General features: G+C 41.9%; 2 protein-coding genes across 3 annotated transcripts in view; one reads left to right on the top strand and one right to left on the bottom strand.

The window, feature by feature from the left end:
- SYN3 (synapsin III) overlaps positions 1–17447 on the bottom strand; it is a 179259-nt gene that overhangs the window by 90784 nt on the left and 71028 nt on the right. The gene's annotated exons all lie outside the window — the stretch shown is intronic.
- TIMP3 (TIMP metallopeptidase inhibitor 3) overlaps positions 1–17447 on the top strand; it is a 36344-nt gene that overhangs the window by 1208 nt on the left and 17689 nt on the right. The gene's annotated exons all lie outside the window — the stretch shown is intronic.

Genomic DNA, 17447 nt, shown 5'->3' with positions numbered 1-17447 from the left:
GCCCCTGGGCTGCCCGGGGCTGGGGAGGGCTCCGTGGGCAGAGCCGAGACCCTTCCCACGGGGAGGAGGCACCTTCAGACCTGCTGCAAAACCCGCGCCTCGGGAAAGCGCTGCCGGAGCCTGAGGGGGTGCGGGCAGCCGTCGGGCTGTCACCCTCAGCAAGCCTGGAGTGGCTCAGTGAAAGCAGAGGTGCGGTGGGTTTAAACCAGTGAGGGGTACCCTTGAAGACAAGCATGTCTCTGTAGCTGCCACACGCGCCTGGGTCAGTGAGAGGAGAGGTGTGTGGTGACAGACAGACCCCCTGCCCAGCCCTCCTGGGGGGCGGCGGGGGGAAAGGCGTGACACCGCAGCCAGCCCTGCCCCGCGGGGGCAGCCGCTCCGGGACGTAACTTCGGAGTTGGTGACTTTAAGAGGGGCTTGTTTCCTTACAGTGAGACAAAAACAAAGTTGGTGGTGCGGGCAGCCAAAGTTTCCTCCACAACTTGGTGACAAACGATAGGAGACAGGGTTAGGATGAGTTCTCTCCAGCTGGGAAAGCGCCCGTGATGGTTGGCGCGGGAAGGTGAGGGTTGTGGGGCTGGGCTGGGCACTTCAGGAGGGGCTCGACGCGGAGGTAACAAGTGTCTGTGCTTTCTGCATGTTCCATCGTGATCTCTGCAGCTGCGGGAAGTGTGTGAACGTGCATATGCTTTGGGAAGTTGAAACATTCTTACTGGTTCCTGTCTGATGTTCTCAGCTATGGGTTTTAGCATCTCTAGGGGTCTTCACTAACTTTAGCTAGAGGACAAGAGGAACACCCAGGATCTCTAAGGAGGAGGTAACGAAGACCCTAGTCACAAGTTCTTTGGTTTGTTTGTAGCCAGGTGTGGTTAACCAAATACTGTCACTGCTTGGAAAGTGTCCTGTGGCAAAATATATGAAATCAATTAGTGGTGTCCTTTAAGGTAATACTGGACACATACCCATGTAAAAGTAAATACAATCTGTCACTTCAGCAGTTGTGAGTGGACTGCATGGCTGAAGTCTCCTTGCACCTCTGTAGATTGTCTTAGGAGCTGAGTGTAAAAGGGGTTGGGGGACTTTGCACTACTGTTACCCACACAGTACTGACTCCAAGTGGAGTCTGCAAAGAAATCCTTCTGGCAACTGCTGTGGAAGTCAAACAGAAAATGATTCTCACTGCGATAGATACGCACCCACTGCTATGAACCCTGCCAGTGGCTGTTTCAAGTTAGCCAAACTTACTGGCAAAAAAAAAATATGTCTCTTGACTTTAACTCATCTACAGAAATTGCAGTTATGCCTGGTTATTCATGTCTAGTTTATATAGGGTATCTGCTCTTGAATGCCAAAAAAAACATTACATGTTAAAAGTGCTGGGAAGGTTGCCGTTTGCTTCAGTGATGATAGCCTGGAAAATATTTAAAGAATAGTTTCATACTGGGGAATTTTTCCAGGAAACTGCAGTATTCAAAGTTCCATTGCCATTTTCATGGTTTGAATCAACAAGTGTGCCACCTAAGTGCCAACTGCTAGGGAGATTGTCCTTTCTGTGAAAAGTGAGACTGGGAAACCATTTTTCCACAATTAAAGCTGATGACAGCATATGGCCTTCATTAGCAGCATTTTGGGAGAAGATCTACTTTCTTGCTCAGATTAGGTCATGTTGTACTAGATTAAGGGTAGTTTTCAGGTTAATTCAGCTACTTGCCATTGGGTTAAATAACTTTTTGTTATGAATAGGCACTGGCAGTATATTTTTGCTAGATGTGTAAGTGACTAGAAGCACGGTAAACTATGAAGTATCGTGTAACAGTGCTCCTAAACTTTAGGGCACTAAATTCTACTCTTTTCTACTCTTAATTTCTGGTTGAATTCAAAGTAGTTTCCTTCATTTCTCCTTTCTCTCTTCTGGACTCTTCATTATATCTCCTGCCTTGGCTTTGCTCTGAGACATAGCAGTTAAGAAGGTTTATGTCAGTGGGGCTGTCATGCCTTCAGACATCACTGCAATTCAAAGGAGGAGAAGCATAAAGGGAAGTAAGTCAATCTAGTAGATTACTTAAATGCAAATTTGGTTAAGGCTGTGTGGTAGGTTGCCACAAAAGTAAATCCTTACATTTGCTAGAACTGTCTGGAAAATGGGATGTTTCTGGAGGCTGATTTTAGTAAAGGCTGTCATGTTCTCCGTATGCTGAAAGGGCAAAAAGCACAGTAGAGCTTTCTGGTTCTGGAAGAGTTAATAATCTCCATGGAAACTGATGGCAGTGTACTAGTGCAGTGTTTAGACAGACTAAACTACACGCTGGGTTATAAAACACATTGTTGGGAAGAAAGGGACTTGGCAGCAAATTTTTATCGCTCTTGAAACTCCTGACAAAATACCAGCTCAAAAGGGAGGAGTCAATGCAGTAAAGGCTGGAGCAAAATAACTTTAAAATAGCTCCTAAAACAATACAAGAAATTAACTAGCTAGGTGGCAGTCTAGGAGAGGCTTTTCAACTTCAGAAGCCTGAATGTTGAAGAAGAAAACTTCTAATTGAGGAGTGTAATGAAAACTCTTATTGTCTTTCATGCCTAGGCAGTGAAGTCCTACTCTTCAGTTTATTCTCATCTCCTTTAATCTGATCTCACTAGACACTTAATTTTTTATCTTCCTGTGGCTCAGTTCTGATACAGCCTCTCCACACTGCTGTCATTAAAAGGTTTTAATCTTTACAGAAACAGATGCTCAAATTAACCAGTTGGAAAGGGCAGGATTTCAATGTATACATCCTTTGAAAGGGAAGGCTTCTAAAGGAAGCTTGGACTCCATACACAACACTTTTTTTTTTTTTTTTTCTTCTTTATTATTAAGAAGGGGGGTGGAAGAGAAACTACTGCCAGAGTAGTCACAAGGGGTCTTTTAACTCAGCCCGAGTGTTCCAGCATGATGAACGGAGCAAAAGTGAAGAGGTGTGTCTCATCTGGCCCTCCAAGGTCAATCAATAATAAAACTGGTGTTTTAACTCTTGGCTTTCTTTCTTTAAATGGATTGGTGAGTGCCCGAACAGGCAGTACAATAATGAGACAAACGGCAAGATAAACAGCAACTGCTATGACTTGCCATCTGAACTTTGCTTCCTCCACTCCCGCCCCCTGCTTACGACCCCTTCCAGATGTGAATATTTTTCTTTTGTTTGAATTGAGAGACCTTTTGAAAGAACAGACACCAGGCATGCTTTGTTCTATTGTGACAAAGCTGTGACATTTCCAGCTGGACATAGCTGACATGAAAAGGGCTTGTTTGTCCTTTTTTTTTGCAGGAGCAGCAGGAACTTTTGAGCTTGGCTGCTGAATGTTGCATTCACAGGTTTGGAAAAACACCTCCTGCCTGGCCCCCTCTGCCCAACCTCCCCTCTAAAAAAAATAAAAAGGAGAAAAATATGTGAAATTGCAGGCTGAATTTTGACAAACCAGTCTGGGTGATAAAGGACTTTGTCCACTCCACGCCTATCTCACTTTGATCTCATGCATATACTTCAGAAAAGAGCTATGGAACTACTAGCTGCCTCTTACCCAAGTTCAAAGGAGCTCAGAATAACATTCCTTTCTATAGTTTATGCTGGGAGAAGAACTATTTCAGTAAGGATGCCGGTGCCTAGTGCCCCTCTTCATTCTAAATAACCTCACTTCTGGTGAGCAGCAGTTGGAAAGCTCTGGGGAGATGAAGGTAAGCTCTTGGTGTCCCATGGTGTTAAGAAAGCCATTAATTTCTCAATCCTGCCATTCCTGTAGCACTGAGTTTACAACACCTGCAGTGGCTAACCTCCTTTGAACTGAGAATGTGATACTGGAATAGCAAAAGAAAACAGAAAAGGAGAAAGCTCATTAATTTGCTTAGCTCAAAGTCTAAGCACCTAACTGAAAACCTGTCCTTTTTCTTCACTGGTTTCCTGATATGATTGTTCCACCTTCTTATTCATAAACTAAGAGATGTACAGAACAACTTGATCATATGTGAGATTTTGAACATGCATGTTTTGTTGTGACACAGACTCTGTAGTGAGGTGACGTGGTATCTTCTTCTTTCAGGCAGATGCATAAGGTCTGCCCAATTGATAAAAAAATTAAAGCAGTTAGATATTACACCAGTCTTTTGAGTTTAGATGAATTTGAAATAAATGTATGGGTTTCATGTTATGATAATGGTTGCAAAAGTGCTATATCAACTTTGGAGTCAGACTTTTGTTGAGGAAGTAATGATGTGGTTTTATTTTTAGATTGGACTTCCCTTTGAGGCATTTTAGAAGCAGGATCTCTGAGAAGTAAAATGTAAAGCTTAAAAATAATAAAGTTACTGTGAATTCCATTTTACATGGGAATAAACGGAGGAGATTTGTTTTACTTCTATGGAATTCCAATGTCCATGGTAAAAACACTATGAAAAAGGGTGTTCCTTGTGTCTGGTCTTGTCTTTTGAAAGAAAGATGACCATTATAAACTGAAATATCCTATTTAATAAAAATGGAAATACAAATTAGTTATTTGCTGGTTTTGGTGGTTATTTACAATTCAAGTCCATAGCAGAGTAGAGAGATCACCTTTTGGGATATGGAGTTTGTCACTTCTTTAAATGTATGTATCAAAAAATGTGTTGGAAATTACTATTTGGAAGATGTAGTGCAGAATTTTACAGAAGGCTCCTTTGGTTTCTTGTTACGATTGCATTTGCTTACTCCAGATTTCCTGCAGGAAGTAACTCCTTCAAGACCTCTGAGGCAGTGGAGAGCCAGATGTTCTAACCTTGAGTCTTAGAGCTTCTTGCTTTATATAGACATTATTCTTATTTTCACAGATTTCCCACCTCTTGGAGCACTCTCCACCTGTCAACTGCTCCTCTAATGTTTCAGGGCCAAAGTGTGCTGGTGGGAAGAGAGTTATGCACAGCCATGTGCAGTACTAGCCTTTTTTAGCTTAGCAAAAATTTTCATCTGGAGTGGGGAAGGACCTGCTTTGTTCATGTCTGTTTTTCAGGATAAGCTTATTTGGTTGTTGGACCATAGAAGTGGCGCAAGGTGACACATTCCTTTTAGGCTTCATCAGTGGACTTCACATTTTCCAAGATGCTAAATACTGTTAGGCCAGACCTTGCAGGGTCTCTTAGATATGGCAACTGGATTGGCATCTGTATTCTGTATTCATGCATAATCCCACTGACAATCATGGTAGGTGGGACCAAGAATCTTTAATAGAAGTGCTCAGTCAATCACCTTGGCTATAATTGGATGTTAAAGCTATTAAGATGAAAACTTAGGTTTTTGATGTAACAATGTTGTCTGAGGTAATTTTTCTGTTTCCCCAAAGCTCCCATACCATGTGGTGCTCTTATGTAGCCCAACCAAGCATGAGTCACTAAAGAATGGAGCCTGTTTGCTCTTGCCAGGAAGCCTTGTCAATAAATGAAACTTCTACCGGATGCTCTCTGGAAGTTCATAAGAGCTAGTAAACCTGAGAAGACAGCTTGGTTCAAGTTAGCAGGCAAGGCCAGGCATGCTGTGCTTGCCAGCTCTGAACCAGACTAAACTGAGGGACTAATTTCAGTCCTAGTAAAGTCTGGAGTGCATGTGGTTGCGTTTCCTTTTAACGATGGGATTTTTTTTTCTGGTTCAAGATGAAGAGGTTTTTGCTCTGATGTGCTGTTTATTGCTTTAGTTTCAGGCTATGATTCTGTCTTTCACATGTTACAAATTGGGAACAACTGAAATGGTATTGATGAAATGATAGTGGTGTAAAAGATGAGAGGAAAATTGAGCCTTCAGGCACCAATTTGTTAAGCAAATTCAGAGCTTGTTAAACTTAGGGGCCTATTGTAGCTTTTCTATACCTCTGAAGAACCTCCACATGTGACACTTGAATTTTTACTGGTATAACCTTAATGGACTTACCACTCCTTAAGCTAACTACACCTTACATAGACTTTTCTGAGACGAGGTTGATCAGTGCAGCTGACCACACTTGGAACTGTTGAAAGGTTGTCTTAACATTTCTTCAGCTTTGTGGCACTGAACTCTTGTTGCAAATAGCAGAGCAGACTATTCACTTCTGTGGTAATTCTCTGTGTTGGAGTCTTCAGTGCACAGAGGAGGGTGGCAAACTGCTAGCGCTTTACTAAAAACCAGAGCACTTTCTTTTTAAGTGCATACCTGAAAGAGCATGCCAAAATTAACAGTGCTCTGTCCAGTGATGACTCTGCTACCAGAGTTATTTGTCCATAGTGGGCTAGGTCCTTCTTTAAAACCAGGGTTAAAGTGGATTTGCTTTGGAATAACTTGAGCAAATTATGTTTACAGGTGAATTTCAAATTTCTGCTATTTGAAAGTATTATGCTGGTGCTGGTCCTGAGGTAAATGACACCAAGGTGGTTAAATGGATTTGTACCCTCTGACGCTAGATATAAAATCTGGCCCAATTACCAATATGGAAAAGAAATACTGGACCAACCTCATGAGTTGTGTAAAGCAGGTGCATTGCCATTGGTCTCAGAAGTATTTCACCATCTTGTATCAGAGCTGGATTTTACTTGATAGTTTCAGGTTTCTAAGAGGCATGTTACAAACACTTGAGAGCTTAAAAGTATTTGTTAAAAAACAGTTAACCTTCTACTGTAATGAGAGGTAGTTCCCTTGAGGCTGAGTGAAGATTGAGTGCATTAACTGACAATGTCTAATAACATAAAAATGCAAGTAGTTTTACGCAACCCTGATTATGTTATTTATTCAACGTTTCTGCCAGCTAGAAAATATTCTGAGAGTCTTTTGGAAACGAGAGAGAAGTTTCCTGAGTTTCATGCTGGTAAAATAAATGTTGACTATGAATAGTCCAGATTCCTGGTGGTGTTTATGTAAGACCTTTCCAAAGGGCAATTTCAGCCCTTAGAAACAGTATACAGACAATAAAACACAAGTAAAGTAGCATAGAGATGCATATGCAAAAAAATAACATCAAACCTCATTAAATATCAGCAACTTTATGCCTGAGATATAGAATCTCATTTTTATTTTAGGAAGAAAGAAGGTGGCTTGGGTTGTCCCTCCTGGGAATGAAAGGATCCAGGAACCAGCAGGGAGTGGGAGAGAATGTCTGTGAGACCATTGTCAACTTAGGGATAAGGTCTTGGCTTGTACTGGTGGGCAACTAGTGGTCTGTGTCAGTGGGCTCAGCTCTGAAAAATTCCATCTCTGTTACAGGTCGGGGAAGAGGATGCTCACAGAAAAAGGCTCAATGGGAAACTTTAATGGGAGCTGGTATTTAGGAGCTGTTGGAGTGGCAAAGGCCCCTCAAAGGCTAGAGTATGAGCAGGAGAGAGGGCTCACTGGAGAGTGGAGAGATGTTGTATGGAAGCATTGATGAAGAACTAGATACAGTCTGGTCAAGCTAAGAAGCATCAGTAGCTGTGACACATGGAAAGCCACCCCATCTGAAACTGTGGGACATGCCCAAAGTGAAGCTAACATGTCCAGGAGACTGAATGGGTTCAGTGACTTCAGGGGCCACATAGGTAGGAGAACCCATATGAAACAATCCAGTGTTCTACTGACTGATCTCTAACAGCCTGTAGCATGTTTGTTTCTGACTGACAATCAAGGCTTAGGCTTTGAAAAAGCCTGGCTGCACAGACTTGCTATAGACAGAGCACATGCACTTTAAGTGGACTGTAGCCAAGCTGTTGCCTTCCTCCATTCAGAAGAATGCAAAGTTCCTTCAAATAGCTCTTCAGGAAGTTCAAGTTGCATGGGTGTGTGTAGTGTAGGGCTTGGGCTTCTTTTATTTTCCCTAGGTGAGCTATGAGGAAAATACAACTTCATTGAAACATGATGCAGATGGCGCAGCAGGAGAAGCAAATGAAATTAAGCCATATGTAACATACTATCAAAAGGTACTTTTAATATACCTGGAGTAGTAACCTGACCCCCTGCAGCCAGGAGATAAAAAGAGAGTGTGCAAACAGCAGAGCCATCATTGTTCAACATTTATTTGTTATTGATTCTAGACAAAAATACACAGTCTAATAAAAAATCCATAGTTATCCTTAGTTACTCATCTGTTGTTAAAGTGTCAGAGTACTGCAATCCTTCTTGGTCTTAAGATCTTAGAACTAGTTCATTGAGGAGGTGAAGAAAGGGATGTGAAAGGGCCCAAGGATGAAAAAGAGGCAGTATAGATTTTTCCCTTCTTAATTCCTTGACTTTGACATGAAATGCCCCAGCTTTCTGCTTGCCTGCAGCATCACTGCTACTTCAGCAAAGCAGATACAAATTGCACCTAGTTTTCACAATGCTTGCACAGATAGTAATGGCTATACCAGGTGCAACAGCATGAAGGTAGCACATAATTACTTCTTTCTCCCTGGTGGTTCATTTTAAAAAAAATAGTAATCCCACAACAGCATATAGGAAACAGGAGTACTGGTATTCCACAGGTCAAAATGACCCCAGTTCCTGCTGGCCTAGACTGAAGAACATAAATTTTAACTCCGTCATGCTGTATTGTAATAATGGCATGGGGACTTCCAACATCTGTTTCCTTTTCTCCATGTTTCTCTCTGTATTGGGTGTTACAGCAGTGCAGCCTGCAGGGAGGTCTGCTGGCATTATGTTGGTCTGTTAATTTTTCTATAGAAGCTCACTGGAGCATTGGTTCAGACAACAAATTCAATCTTTCATGCTCAGTGAATACATGAACAAGCAAAGATCTTGTTCCTCTGATGTTTAATCAGCCCTCTCAAATTTCTTGGATTAGCTGTAAATAGGAAGCCCTCCCCCTAGTGAGCAGGTTTTGGTTTTGGTCCTCAAACAGTTAAAATATAAGGGGAAAAAAAAGTGCTTTCTTGTACCAAGGCAGGAAAACCACAGAATGGAAAACTTCCACTTGACTATGAAAGAGAGGAAATGGCTGGTGTTGGAAAGGCAACAGGTAGAGGAGGAGAGAGCCAGAGGATATCTGTAGAAACCCAGCTATTCCCCAGACACTTCTCCTTTAGCTCCATGTTCTTTTGGGGGAAGGAATTCCAGGCTGGCCCCACTGTTCCAAGCCCTTTATACAGTTTCCAAACACCCGCCCCAGTTTCCTACTTCCTGCCGCTTCTGACACTGCTATAAATATCATGCCTGCTTTTCATAGGTCTAGATAAATGCACATTGCAGATTAAAGGGGACTGAGGTGACAATATGAAACGACCTTCAGACCCATGCTCAGTGAAGTGCACGGTTGATGGATCCTTTGCTTTAACTTGTGAAGTGTAAGGTTGCTGGGTCCCTTGTTTGAAATTTCCCTGGGAAAATGGAGGCAATCCTTTAACAGTGAAACAGTCTCCCTGTTTATCATACTCACCTCTGGACTAGGATACACAGACCTGTTTCTAAGTAAACAATTTCTGCCAATAAACAATATACTACATATGGCGTGGAGCTAAAGGCTGAAAACTTTCTGGTATTTAGGAGAAGGGAGGGTGAGGAAAAGAGGTTTAAGAAGGAACAGGAGACACTAGTAGAGGGACAAGACTACATGGAAGAGTATAGCACTTGCAATAATGAATACCTTAAATGAACTGGTGAAGAGGATCAGTCCAAGAGGAAATAAAATAGCAAAGTGACCCCTGGGGCACTTAAGTAGCCATCACGTACAGTACTTCAATAGCCACAGAATACCAGGCCCTCCCTTAGCATCCTGCAGGGCAAAAATCACAAACCCAGAGAAGCATGGGAAGACAAGAGCACCAGTTTCTATGCAAGAGCCTCAGTATTGCAAAGGATTGTGCTGGGGGTAAGGATGATTTCTTAACCCTTTTGTTTTACATCTCTAAACATGAAGAACAGCACCTGTCCCTTTTTTTTTTTTTTTTTCCTCCCCTTCCCAAGGGGGTGGGGGATTAAGGATAAGTTGGTTATTTCCTGAGAGGATCAAGATGAAAAGGAGACTTCAATAAGTCTGTTTCCATCTTCTTTACAGACCGTATATTTTCAATAGAATTAAGCAGCTGTCCTGCTTTTTCACCACTGTGTAACAGTCTGCAGCTTTACAGAGAAGCACAGAAATAGAAGATTCCACAGTATCTGACAAGACTCCTAGGTGGCACTTTTAAGAGACCCCAAATTATCACAGGAGGGTCTTAAGGGAGTATTTTCCATTCAGAGAGAAACTCAACAAGACCTGGTGGCAAATAGCCAATGACCCTTATCAGCATGTTGTCTTTAACACCTTTACTTTGGAACAAGCATCCTGCAGCAGAACCTGTGATAGTGAGTCATGTGCATCGTCCTGCTAGGCTGGAGTTCTGATGCTGATGAAATATTCCTCCCCAAAGCCTGATGGGCAAGTCTGGCATTCCTATAGCCCCTTCTGTGGCTGTCATCCTAATCCCTTGTAGTTAAGAGACTGATTCAACCCTGTAGTTCTAAATTCCTTCCAAAACTCTGTAAAGGCATTTATTATTTTAACTCTGGAGAGTATATATTTTTTTTATCAGAATGAATATCCAATCTACCTCCCACATGCATTCTGAGTTGCAGCTATTTCTTGAGCTTCTCAGTGTATTCTGGCTTGCTCTTTTTCTATTTGACTGGGAGGCCAACAGGATGGAAATAATGAATTTACTCATATTTTATTCTGAGGACTCTCCTGGTGCCAAGTCATTATGGAACTATTAAACCAGGACTCATAAATCCCTGGGTTACAGAGCCCTATATCCCTCTTTGTTGTGTGATCCTAGCAGAAGCCTGCTGGAGTAGCACTAACAGCTAGATCCCAAGAACACTTGTCCTTTCCAACAGAGTGTCTCTTTTGAAAGAACAGCAAGCAGAGTGGGAACCAGGTCCTTTCTGGCCTTTACTGCTATGCCATGTTTGAATCGGTTGAAGAAATAGTGTAGATTTACAGAAGCAGCCAGCACCTGTATATTCAGCTGGATGGAAAGCAAAGCTTTCACTAGTACCGGAAAGTTTTCAAGCCAATAGGTTCCTTCCTGTCAGTGCAAGATACCATGTTTGTTTCTGAATGCACTTCTCTCGTACTGATTTCCTCCACTACTAATGGCTGTTGGAAGAGGTAGAGTAAAGGAAAGCACTGAGTCTTTCTTTCCCTTCTGTGTCAGAAACTGTTTTCCTGTTTGTCTTTTATGCCTTATGGCAGCTTGGGCCATTGACGTAAACTTTGTCCTTTGTGTGCTGTTCAAAGCTCCTCTCTTCTGAATTTGACAATGTTGCCTGCACACATCCTGACTAGGTTGTCTTTTGACAGAAGGACAGGAGAGTGAACAGAACTGGATGCAAGGGTGATAGTTGCCTTGGCAAACTTGGGGGTCATGATTTTTGTGCAGGCTCTATAATTGTTCATCAAGCCATCGTGAGGTCAGCATGCAGCAGGGTTCCTTCCAGCATATATTCTTCCTTATATATGTGAACTAACAAGGAAAGATCAACAAAAGTTTTTACTGAAAGATTATTGTGGTGTGCGTTGAGGCAGAATAATATCGAAAAGGCAGTTTTTATTCCAGAAAGTACCCAGAGTCCTGAATGAGAGGGAAAGAATTAAAGCGTTTTCTAAGAGGAGCTGCTTAGGCCACTTATCTGATTAAATCCATCAGAGCTCACAGCAGTCATCTTAACTTAGGCATATTGTTTCTGAAATGCTAATGCATATTTTTTCCTCTCTGAATTTTGGACTATATATCTTTAGTCTATTTTTTCTTCACGAGAACATCTCTACTAGAGTTGCTGCCACAGCTGTATTGCCATAAATGTACTGAAATTCAGTCATGTTGACAACATACTGGAATCAACAGAGCCATAATCGTTAAAACAAACAAACAAATAAAAAACCCATGACAACAAAAAAACCCCACCTTGTTCCTGTATTCCTGGAGTAATTTCACTTGGCAAAGACCAAGCACTGGATGGAACTATACACTCATAAGCTAGCTACATGTTTGCATGGCAATTTAATAGCAAGAGCAAGCAGGAACTGTGTTCCTTTCACCCAAAGAAGAAAAACTATGTTTTGGTGAGATTTCACTGTAATGATAATTATTTCAGCCTCATTTTGGTTTTAGAATGTATTGGCAGCAAAGCTACAGCTGACAGGAGCAGGCAATGCCCATCTGCTTTCTGTAGAAGCTGTGATGCTTCAGCTATTCAAGGTTGTGTTTCTTCCCTGCCCTGTTTGGAAGGTGTAGGGGAATCCTTATTTAGTGCATTTTTGCTAAAATCCCATACTAGAAAATGCAACTGCAAACTGTGGCAATGAGAAGATAATCTGTGGCTTTTTTGCATAGTTGGATAATTTGTTGGTTTTAGTTTTAAGCCAATTTGTGACTCTCTGAGGCTAACAGTGCTCTAAACCTTATTAATAGCAGTCCTTGTCATTTTAGAGGTTTTACCTTTTAATTATTATTCATACATGCTCATTTCTGGATTTGCTAATATGCACTTGCACTTCCTTAGCTTCCTTGCTTGTGGAAGGAAAGACTGGAAGGACAAGTGTGCACCAGTACCTGTTTTTGTTATCTGGGGTTCTGCTTATCCCAGGGAATATTAGAAACAGAGATGAAACTATGCACTGGTAAGCCACACTTCTGATTTTCTCAGGATAAAAAAAAACTGTGTAACTATTCTTAGTCGATCTATTAAGTGTGAAATTAAGCAGTTCCAGGGGGATGAACAACTGCTATTCAGAGGGGGTGCCTTTTGTACTTCTGCCTTCTTCTTGGAGCTACAACAGTTCAGTGTTCTTGACTCAAAGTGTTGGGGTAGTGGAAAATCAGAGCCAAGCAAGGCCGCTAAAAATCCAGGCTTAGACGTGTGCCTCGTGTGCGTGTGTGTACATCTTGCAGTTCAGTGATGACCCTAATGACTTCTTGAACTTTTAATGACAATGCAGCTGTCTGTTCATGGTGCTAATTAACCCAAAAGCTGATTCCGTCCTCCCCCTCGTTATCCATTCTGTGAATGAGATGTGAAAACAAGAAGACGACTTTTCCCGTGCCCTGAGGGCTGTCTGAGCCTGGCAGCAGTGACCCTGCTTGAGTAGAACTGAAAGAGCTGCTGCGCAATGGTCCATGCTCCTTTTTAACGGGTTATTAAAATTCCACCTTCTCCCCCTCTCTCCAGTCCTGTTAACAGTTTGGAGTGAAGGCACTTAGGAGAAAACAGCTGCAGGAATAACTTTCCCTCTTTTCTTTCGGAAAGGCAGAGACAGCTGTTCGGCTTGTAAGTCTAGGGATTCCACCACTACTTATTTAGGGCCTGATCCCACTCCAGTAAAAATCAGTGGAAAGATTCCCACTGGGTTTAACAGGCAGTTGAAGGAAGCAGCTTCAGGAAACAGCCTGCAATTGAACAATACTGCTTCAAAATGTTGTAAACAGTTAGAAAGGAAAGAGAGGGTAGGAAGGCATTTGTCACAGAGTTGACTTGCTGACTACAAGTCAACTCTGGCCTACAAGCACTGAGCAGGCCAACGTTTTACTTGAGGAACAGGTTAAATTAGTGTGTCTGTGGTATCCTAAGTCACTTTTTAAAGATAGCTCTTGTATATCTACATTCATTCTGTCTCCAGCGTTGACAGACCTCTACTGGCACAGTGAGTTAAAGGACTGATCTCTGATGTCAAATGCTTATTTTAGTTAAGATGCTATTTGAGATCGTAAGGGATTATGGCCTACTTTTTGAAATGATGCCAGTTCTCAGCACCTGAAGCTCTCATTGGTATGAATTTACTTGGTGCTTCTGAAAAATGAGGGGGGGAATGGAATTTATTCTTGCTTCTGTCATTAGAGCTTGTTGTTGTCACCTCTGATTTATACAGTGAAAGAGAGGCTAAAAACTTGGGAAGGGTCAGAATTTCTGTTCCATAGAGAATTTATTCAATCTGAAACATAAAGGGAAAATGAAGATATCAGAGTATTCGGCATGGAATTTTCTAGAAAACGTTATCCTTATGCATCTGAGTCTTAAGGTTTTAAAGGGCTAATTAAAAATGTGTACTTTGAACAAAGGTGTAATTTACATCAACCTTTAGAGTTCAAGTGCATTTGAAGAGAGATGCTGGTTCAGGGTGAAATACAGGTCTCAGGTTTGCTGAGAAGAAAAATAAAGAAAGCTTTTGCTGAAGTTGACACTTTCTGTAGAAATTTGTGACTTCAGTAAAACCATGTTTCCTGACAGGAAAAAGCATTTCCAGAAACATTTCTACCAGTCCTATCCCTGATGGTTGAAGAGGAACAGCCTCCCCTTCTGGAGGTACCAATTTTGATCATGTTACACAGTACCTCTCAAGCTGGGAGAGGTTCCAGTTCATTAGCCCTCTGGGGTTTATAGTTAGCTTTTCCTGAATGCTGAGAATTCCCATTAAAACACAAGTCTACATACCATTTGCTTGCTCCAGTCCTTGGCAATGGGTAGTTCTCCTTGAGTTTGGTGCATTGATGAACAAATAAGTTTGTGGTTGTGCTGCTGCTGCTGGACTGAGACGAGGTATTTCCCCTTGTGTTTGTGTTAGTTCCCTCCCTGTCAATGTTTAAACATGTTACACCTGTGTTCCAGGTGTGAGCTTAACTGGAGCCCTGAAAAGCTGGCTCTTGGGAGGGTGCTTCATTACTCTGCCAAAATAGTCCCTTTCCAGCAAAGTTTCAGGAGACCTGGACAGGCAGGAAAGCAGTCAGGCTTGGTGTATACCCTGGAAATTATTACTCTTATCTGTAAACATTTAGCAGTTTAGTATCCAGAGAACTTCTGCCTCCCAGAACAGTTAATGGGCCTTAAAGCATTCAGAATTAGCAATCAGTGTGCTAGGGTGGCTGTGAAACGACTACCCAGCCATATCTTATGACCTTCTGTTTTTTTTTCTAAAAACATACAAGGACAACTAACAAGTGTTAACAGAATGCAGGCTTACCTCCCTCCCCCACATTGAAGCCTTAGGGAAGTTTTTGGTAAAAATATTATATGCAGCTCTCAAACTCCCGTAGCACAGATGAGCTAACAGACTGATAGGTGCACTTTAAGTGAATCTCAGTAAGTAGATCTCAGACTTGAGAATTTCCATAAGAACCCCACTAATTAGCAGTACTAACAAGGAATTAAATAGTATGGGTTAGTCTTGGATTTGTATAAATATCTGTTGTGCAAAAAAAAAGTCAACAATTGGTGGTAGACAGGCACTGTCAACCATTCAGTGATGTTCTCTGTGCTTACAGTAAGTCTAGCTAAGAGTCATAGCTCACTAATATTTCATTGGGAGCACGAGGATGCATATGAGCATCAAAGTAATGACGCACAACTTCTGGAAGCCTATTCTGATCATGATTGTTCATGAATGTGAAATTTTGATTAAAAGTTTCTATGAAGGGAGTTTGGGTAATAAAATGAGGAGATGATTATACTGTTTCCCTCTCCACTGCAGTTTCTGTGGAACTACTTTGGCCAGTCAGTAGAACACTCGGTGAGTTTCTGAGAAAACAGTTTGAAGAGCAAAGGGAACTGGGCAGTGTCTGTCCACCCTTTCTGCTGTCAGTGCTCTGTGTCAGTGCACAGGGAAAATCCTTTGTCTTCAGAGCCAGAGGATGTGCAGTGTGCAGTATTTGTGTTATTCATGTCAAGAGTTATTGCTTATAGATGTTTTTAGACTTTCAAGTCTTCTCATTACCTATTTCATGAGATGTTTCATATCACTCTATCACTTTGTTTATTTGTTTTATTGTGTTGTTTTTTTTTAAATACCTTACTCCCACAACACATAAATACTGAGTTCTTTTGGCTTTTTATACCTCTTTGAAGGTCCAAAATGAAGGATGATATTTTGGAACACAGTTATGACAGGGCACTACATGGGCTCCTGGAAAGTTTTGGATGGGTAGGCAAATTGGTCAGTGTGAGTTCTGCCCTGACCTTGACCTGTAGTCTGTCTGGGAATTGTAGTAAATGAGACTGAGTCAGGACTTCAGCAGGTTTTCTAGTTCCTTTAAAGAACACCAAAGCTGGGATCTCAGTGCTACACCTAAGTCTTGACATGGTGCTCAGACTCTAGGGGAAAGTACTTCATGTAGCTGAGCTCAGCTACATTAGTATTAATGACTGTGATTACATAATAGACATTAAGAAAATTGGTAAGTAGGAAATTCCTTAAACATTATGATAAACCAGAGCTGGGTCTTGGACACATCCAGTGTATGTGAACAGTCTGCAGAGGCTGTCAGCTTCTGAACAATTTATAATGGCTTAAGAATGGTGGGCAGAGGTACTGGTTTCTCACAGGAGAAATCTGAATGCAAGTTTAATTCCAGGGTCAGGCAGGCAATAGTAAGTCATGTGCAAAAAGGAGCAGCAGCACATATAGGCCTGACCTGGTTAAATATGTATACCTTTTTGGTGTGGACAGCTGCTTAACCTATCAGTTTAATGCAAGTTTTCTAATGCAGGAAGGAATTTGCAGGCCCACCCAGTACCCTTGAAATCTATACATGTTCCCAAACAGTTCTTCCTCTCTGGTTCCTACGTGCAAAATTGAATGTAAACCATGTGATCAGTGGAGTGCAGCCTCCTCACAGAATGCTGGCTCCTGTCCCAGCTGGGCGAGGTGCTGAAGCAAGGAGAGTCCTCTGAAGTAAGTTGCTGAAGCAGGGAGTGTCCATGCCTGTGGCTTTTGATACTCCCTGCATTGAAAGGTTTGCATGGGCTGTCAGAGCTGCCCTATTTCTAATGCACAGAAGAAAACTGCTTACAGATGTTCTCTTTAGCAGGACTCCCTCCTCCTCCTGTTGGACCATTTGGATGTGAGCTCCGAGTGCATTCATGGATTGTATGGTGGGTTAAGGAAGACTAATAAATAGACAGATTTAGTCAAGAATATTCTGTTGCCTCCCTGAAAAATACAGTGATGAATTTATTACAGTTGTTAAATCCAGCTGTCCCACAAAGGAAGTCTGGTCCTAAGAAGCCAAGACATGCCACTCCTGGCTTTGCAGATATCTCACAGTGATGTGAAGTACGAAGTAGCATCTACCAGGTTCAGCCCTGGACATTCACTGTATATATGGTTGAGTGCCAGATCAGAGCATCATTCCCTCCTTCCTCTTGCAATGTATCTAAGCAGTCTTTTGGCTGCTTGGTGCAGATAGTGGGTTTTTTCCTGAGAACTAGGTATCATACTGCAACACAGCAGCCTGCAGAAGCAATGACCATATCCTACTAGAATAACTTATCTACAGCTTTGCAGGCTAAGGGCTTTTCTTTCTCAGCAGAACTGAAACTTCCTGGGAAATTTGCAGTCAAAAAGAAAAAAATTGATAAAGATTGCATCTACACTCCCTCCTCAGCCTCAGGTCTCCTCACTGTATTCCCACTTTAATGTACACATAAAAGCAATGTCATTTCAATACTTGAAGCAACAGACATCACGTTAGAGGACTGCAT

This window comes from Chaetura pelagica, unplaced genomic scaffold (assembly GCF_000747805.2).
Source record: "Chaetura pelagica isolate M959 unplaced genomic scaffold, ChaPel_1.0 scaffold79, whole genome shotgun sequence".
In the NCBI taxonomy this organism is placed as follows: domain Eukaryota; kingdom Metazoa; phylum Chordata; class Aves; order Apodiformes; family Apodidae; genus Chaetura; species Chaetura pelagica.
Note: the sequence above shows the minus strand (reverse complement) of the source record. Positions and strands in the feature narration are given on the sequence as shown.